Here is a 7,064-nt window from a genome sequence, read left to right on the forward strand (position 1 = left end):
ATAAGTATATATATGAGACAATTTTTTTATTTTTATTTAGAAAGATACAAGTTTCTACGAACGTTCGAAATTTAGTGTTTCGATTGTAAAATTAAAATCCTCGAAAAAGCGACGAATTATTGTATACGGCCGGGTCACTCGTTACGGTCCGCAAACCAGTTGCCAGCGCAAAGGGTTTGGGTTAGGTTCTCTCGTTGCATTTCTCTTTGAGCAGAAGGAACACGATTAAGTCGAAGTTTTATTGTTATTTGGGTAATTTGAACATCTGAGGCTTTGATTTGTGATTTATGATTTAAGTTTCGAGCTTGTGATTTACGATTTTAATCGTGATTAGTTCGAAATTAATTTCTTTCGAACGTTGGTTTGGTTGTTTCGAATTGGTTTCGCCAAATTGTTTCTTAAAGCAAAAGTGTTCGTTTACGTAATCTACGACAACGATAAAGAATAAAATCAAATTCATCAAATTCCTCCGTCATCAATCTTCCAATTGTATTACATTCCGTCGAAGAGGAGCTAGCGTTTCGGATAGCTTGGAGTGTGTACATTGATTATTTTAACAGCTAAAGTAAACGCATAACCGAACCGTAGAAATTTCTCAGAGACGAGCAAGCAAACACGTGTACATTTCGGAGTCGGGAGGATCGCGTTACGAACCGTGGAATTAATTTCTTTCTACAATTTTTCACTTTACTGGGGACGATCGATACATGCGTCTCTGATAATAATTTCAAAAATCACTGATCGTTCGCGTTACAGAATTATTAAATTAAGTTGTTCGTAAAATGCAAAAAAAGAGAGAGAGAGAGAAAAAAACAGATAACAGCAAAGTTACAATTTCACACTGAAAGCGTCAATTTTAGAAAAATCTCGTTTCCCGATCGCATCGTCCGATTTGGACAGAGATGGGAGGAAAAAACCATTTTACACCGGGGGGGCGGGCGCTCAACGTTTTGTAAATGCTAAACTCGATTGCGAAAATACGAAATCACGTTTCGCGCGAAAAGCGCCGATCTCGCGAAATTGTGTTGCGAAATTTTCTTAATTTACATAAATAAAGAAATAAAACTCTCTCTCTCTCTCTCTCTCTCTCTCTCTCTCCTCGAACGTGGAATGGCGTGCCAGACACGTCGAGAATTTTTTGTTCCAAAATTGCAATGTTTCCTCTTAATTTTAATATTTCAATATTTAAGTTAATATTTTAATATTAAATTAATATTTTGGTTAATATTTTACTATCAAATTAATATTTTGGTTAATATTTTAATATTAAATTAATGTTTTAGCTAATATTTTAGTATTAATTTTAATATTAATATTAAATTAATATTTTAGTATTAAATTAATATTTTAGTCAATATTTTAATATTAAATTAATATCTTAGTTAATATTTTAATATTAAATTAATAATAATAAATTAATATCTTGATATTAAAGTTTTAATATTTAATACTTAAGTGAAACAAATAACAAATTTAATACTGCTCAGTAATTTCTATCCAGTGATGTCGTACCGAGTTCGAAAAGAAAGCGACGAATTATCGTGTACGGCTCGGTCACTCGTTATGGTCCGCAATCAGTTGTCCCAGCGCAACATGGTTAATGGAATGCAGAGGTACGACAAACACAAAAAAAATGCACGAAGCTGTAATATTCTTTGCAATATTTTAACAAATAGTATTTCCCATTTTCATTCAGAGAAGTATGAGTTTGTACGAACGTTCGAAATTTAGTGTTTCGATTGTAAAATTAAAATCCTCTGCTCACGAACTATAAGTATATATATATATATATATATATGAGACAATTTTTTTTTCCTTTTTGTTTAAAAAGATACAAGTTTCTACGAACGTTCGAAATTTAGCGTTTCGATTGTAAAATTAAAAATCGTCGCGGAAAGCAACGAATTATCGTATATTTGGTTCGGTCACTCGTTACGGTCCGCAATCAGTTGCCCAAGCGCAAGTGGTTTTAATTGTAATTTTTTCCCCCCCGTCGACAGATCGTACGAATGTGACGAGCTTGAGTAAATTTTCGCGCGCCGAAAGAAGAACCAGCCAAGTATCGTTGACAGAGAGTAATTGTTCCACCTTTCTCTCTCTCTCTCTCTTTTATTTTAACGACACGTGTTGAAATATACGAGTTCCGCTCTCGTCGCGACGTTGGAGGAGCGAAACTAACTGCGGAACTAACGTGGAACACACAGGCACGTTTCGTTTCGAGATGGTCGTTCCAAATTTATCCTACCTATGCCATCGTCGAAATTTCGTTTCGAGGCGAAGCGTTATGAAAGGTCCCACCCACTGTGTATCACGAGATCGAGATAACGTACTCTCTTTCGTCACGAAGGAATATCAGCGGTCTAGATTTTCAGATTGGTAGAACAAATTCTAAACGAGTTGAGAATTCGATCGATCGAACAAGCAGTAATTTTATTCCTCCTCGTTGTTATTTTAGTCACGTACGGATTCATCGCGAAGAACTCGTGTCTTTCATTAATTGACATGAGATACACGGGCATCGATTACGCACTGTGCGATTGAAAGTCGTTGTAATTCTAGATTTTTAAATAAGTTTTAAAGTCTTCAGTTTCGCAAAATGGTCCCATTTTTCGTTTTTCACCTGTTTTTAATTAGGAATTCATTGTCCAACTATAAAACGTTAACGTGATCGTGTCATTGGTGGTACATTATTAAAAATAAGCTATTATTATATTAAAAGTAAAAATTTGGTAAAAATTTTATTTAAAATAAGTTATTAAGTTTTATTCAAAATAAGTTAAAACTCGTCGTTCTGGATCGACGAAGTTTGAAACTAAACTTGATTTAAACTCGCCTAAAGCTAAACATAAAGTGCGTTGAGTTCGCAATTTTAATGGGATTCTCCGTGTCAAAGACCCCACTCTCTGTTACATATACTTGTAATAACTTTAAAAACTATTCTCAGAGGAAAACTAGAAACTAGAAACATTAATAAAAGATCGGAACAAAAGATCAAGCATCAAGATCGGTAAAAGAGGCTATTTTATAGATGACATAACATCGTGCAATCGTTGTAAGCCTATTATACCGTTCCTTTACAACAGAGTAATTATTAATAATTAATCGATTAAGCAAAGATTCACATTCAAAATTTTCGTCTACGCTTTTCATTACGTTTGACGTGAAATATCTCATCATAAATATCGTAAGATATAATCCATCCTATTTAAATGATAAACGTGATTCGAGCAAGAGTGCTTCGATCCGTCTGAAATGATATTTCGAAATGAAATCTCTATTCGAGCGTTTCCTGCGTCAAACGAAATACAGGAGGATGGTCGAGGGTCTAATTTCGGAGAAAAAGTTGAAAAACTTTGCAAATTAATCCCCTTAGTTAGTTCTTTTTGCAAATAAAAATTTCATCGATTTATGGGCCTTGAAACGCTAGCGTCGCGTAGCGGTGAAACGGCGGAACTAAAATCTATCGCTGTCCTTGTCGCTCAATAGTGCGCTCCTTGTCTGTCACGCTGCATAAGTCTGTCCTTGTCGCTCACTAGTGCGCTCCTTGTCTGTCACGCTGCATCAGTCTGTCCTTGTCGCTCAATAGTGCGCTCCTTGTCTGTCACGCTGCATCAGTCTGTCCTTGTCGCTCAATAGTGCGCTCCTTGTCTGTCACGCTGCATAAGTCTGTCCTTGTCGCTCACTAGTGCGCTCTTTGTCTGTCACGCTATATAAGTCTGTCCTTGTCGCTCAATAGTGCGCTCCTTGTCTGTCACGCTGCAAAAGTCTGTCCTTGTTGCACGTTGTTGCTCTCTTTATCTATGAGAGACCGAGGTGCTGCCATCTAGCGGCTCTGCCTACCTGGAGGGTTGTAGCAACCTCTACTTTGAGGAATTTAGATCAATGCCATCTATATTAATTAAATCATTCCGACGAGATGTGTATTTAATATAAATAATAGAATATTTAAAAATTGATAGTAACTTAATTATCACTATGAAAATTTTTACAGACATCTATATATGTTGTAACCGTAGTATAAATTCGTCATTATCGTTGTCTAACTTTCGTTACTTTACATTTGTTATTTAACATTAACGTTATTTGTTATTAAATATTTTAGTTATTATATATTTGTTACAATTATAATATTTTTATATAAACTATCAAAATTATATACGGAGTTATTATTATTTAAATTTGTAGTATTATGATGTTAATTAAATTATCATCATAATCTCTACAGGTAGTAATTATGATGATAATTAAATTAACGTCACAATACTACAAATATAAATGAGAAGAATTCTGTAACTTTAGTAACTTTTAATATAAATTATAATAAATGATATTTAAATAACAATAATATATAAAGTTTACAGCACAAATAGACAACTGTTTTCTGCGAATGTTAATTAAGGAATGAATAACAAATTATAAAATGGGGTCTATATACATATCTCTATAAATAAGTAAACATGGTAATAATATTTCCATAGTAATAATAAAAATAAAATAACAATTTATAAATATTCTTATGTTAGGAGTTTATATGCAGTTGGCGATGTCGGTTTACAGGAAACGTACTTCACGGCAGAACGATTGTTTTAATGTTTAGATGGCGCTGATATCAATTTTGAAGAGATAACAGTCGCTACAGGGAGAGATAACGCCATCTATCGGATTTTTCCATTTTCTCTTTTTAGTTCCAGTCGAAAATTGAAGAGCCTAGATGGCAGCAGCATTCGTAGACAAGGAGCGCACTAGTGTGCAACAAGGACAGACTTATTCGGCGTGACAGACAAAGAGCGCACCATTGCGCGACAAGGACAACGATAGATTTTAGTTCCGCTGTTTCACCGCTACGCGACGCTAGCATTTCTATGCCCGTGAATCGACTTTCAAATTTTCATTTGCACAACTAACGCAAAAAGGACCCAATCAACGACCCAACCCACTAATACTATATAAACATGTAATAACCAAACCTGTGAGCTAAAAATGTAAAGCCTATGGTTTAAATTTTTTTCAATAAATTCAAATTTTCATTTGCACAACTAACGAAAAAAGGACCCNGACCCAACCCACTAACACTATATAAACATGTAACAACCAAACCTATGGGCTAAAAATGTAAAGCCTATGGTTTAAATTTTTTTCAATAAATTCAAATTTTCATTTGCATAACTAACGAAGAAAGGACCCAATCATCGACTCAACGCACTAACACTATATAAACATGTAACAACCAAACCTATGGGCTAAAAATGTAAAGCCTATGGTTTTAATCTTTTCAATAAATTCAATTCAATTCAAATTTTCATTTGCGGAAGAAAGCAGTCGAGGCTGTTAATTAATAAATGTTTTCAATTGTATCTTTGTTTCTCAGATCCCCAATTTCTTTTTCTATGTTCAATTTGGCTAACAAAATGTACAAATGTAAATAAGAATCTCGTAAACTTTCACTCTGACGATATTTAACGATATTTCCGGCGACAGACGAGGTATATTATTGGTAAAATTTGAATGAGAATTTTGGATATCCAGAATTTCCATTGGAATCTTTCTTAAATATAATTTATATGATTATTAACAGTTTTATATATATATATTGTCATGAATTAATTGACAAACTTTTTTGCACGTAATGCAAAACGGGGAATTCAAGAAATGATCACTTTGCAGAATTTAAAAGGTAAACGCACCAACATCGTACATCGAATACAGTGGCATGAAGATAACAAGCAACACGTACGCACATAATTGCGTACGCGCGTATGCATGATTACATCCTTGGACCTTTGTAGCAGATAAAAATCAGTCAGTTTTCATTTAAAAGGTAAAGAAGAAGAAAAGAAGAAGGGAAATCCACGAGAAAGAGAATAAAAGACACGTGTGGCGTATGTGGTAATGGTTTATTGTTATCATCCCAACCGACACTTCTGTGTATTTACATGAAAAAAAAAAAAAAAAAGAAAAGAAAAAAAGAGAGAAACGAGAGAGGACCAGTATTCAAACTATCGCGGCTGAACGCGACTTTAGGCACTTTTATTTCGACGCTCGATTTTGCTTTAATTTTTAGAGAAAAAGATCAGGATCGATCGAAAAAATCGCGATCGATACGTATTTGGATGTTCGACGATATCGCGAAATCGAACGTAAATTGAATATCATTCGAACGATACATATCATCGTCAGTCTGATCATCGCGATCGCGTTCGAGTGATAAAAAAAAAAAAGTGATTAGCTTCGAATGAACTGCGCCTGAACGTGTGTTTCTGGCAGGTATATAAATATATTCCTTGAAAAATTCACTTCGCTGAATAGATCTGCCAGAGGTAAATATTATAATAAAAATAATAATAATAATAATAGCAATAATAATAGTAATAGTAATAATAATAATAATAATAATAATAATAATAATAATAATAATAATAATAATAATAATTAATAGATCAATTCATGGTGCAACGTCAATCGCGCTCTCACGTAACAGCGTAAAAGGGAGAAAGACAAAAAGAATGAAAGAAAACGATCGTGTCAAGCGTAGAAAGCGATCGAGGTTCACCATGCAAAAAAAAAAAGAAAAGAAAAAAGATGAAAGAAAGAGAGAAAAAGGAGAGGCAATGAAGCTACGAGGAAAAACACACGCGGGAAGAAAGCATTCGATCGTTCCATGGATGTACACTCTCGTTTGTAAACAAACTCCTTTTTCTCTTCCTTCGAATAATTATGGCCACAAAAGATTCCTTGCCACAATTATCACGACTTCGTTTGCACAACCTTTCTCAAACGAGATATCCACGCTTGGAGATAAATCAATTTCTTTTCTCGATATTCAGCAAATTGCACGAAAAAAAAGGGGGGAAATGGGGAAGAAGCGACTCAGCGCGTTCGTACATCCGTGGAACAAGGGGTCTTTCCGGTTACATCTCTGAACGGGCTGGAAGCCGCGCAAGAAACGCCATTGAACGGGGAAATACGATCGTCAGTTTGTCTACTTTGCGAGCGAACTCGAATTACAGCATCGATCGTGAACTCGAGACCCATTCTGTGGCGAGGACAATGCTTTTTCGCAGCGA

General features: G+C 34.7%; 1 protein-coding gene across 1 annotated transcript in view; it reads right to left on the reverse strand.

Annotated features, from left to right (window-relative positions):
• Positions 1-2,715, reverse strand: part of LOC122532707 (TWiK family of potassium channels protein 7-like) — a 5,275-nt gene extending 2,560 nt beyond the window's left edge. Inside the window, exons 1-2 of the mRNA XM_043661724.1 lie at positions 2,089-2,715; positions 1,513-1,768 (exon numbers count right to left, since the gene is read on the reverse strand). The gene's annotated coding sequence lies outside the window, so the exon portion shown is untranslated. The remainder of the gene's footprint in view (positions 1-1,512; positions 1,769-2,088) is intronic.
• Between the last annotated feature and the right edge of the window lie 4,349 nt (positions 2,716-7,064).

The sequence above is a fragment of the Frieseomelitta varia genome, unplaced genomic scaffold, assembly GCF_011392965.1.
Source record: "Frieseomelitta varia isolate USP_RPSP 00005682 unplaced genomic scaffold, Fvar_1.2 scaffold_464, whole genome shotgun sequence".
Lineage (NCBI taxonomy): Eukaryota > Metazoa > Arthropoda > Insecta > Hymenoptera > Apidae > Frieseomelitta > Frieseomelitta varia.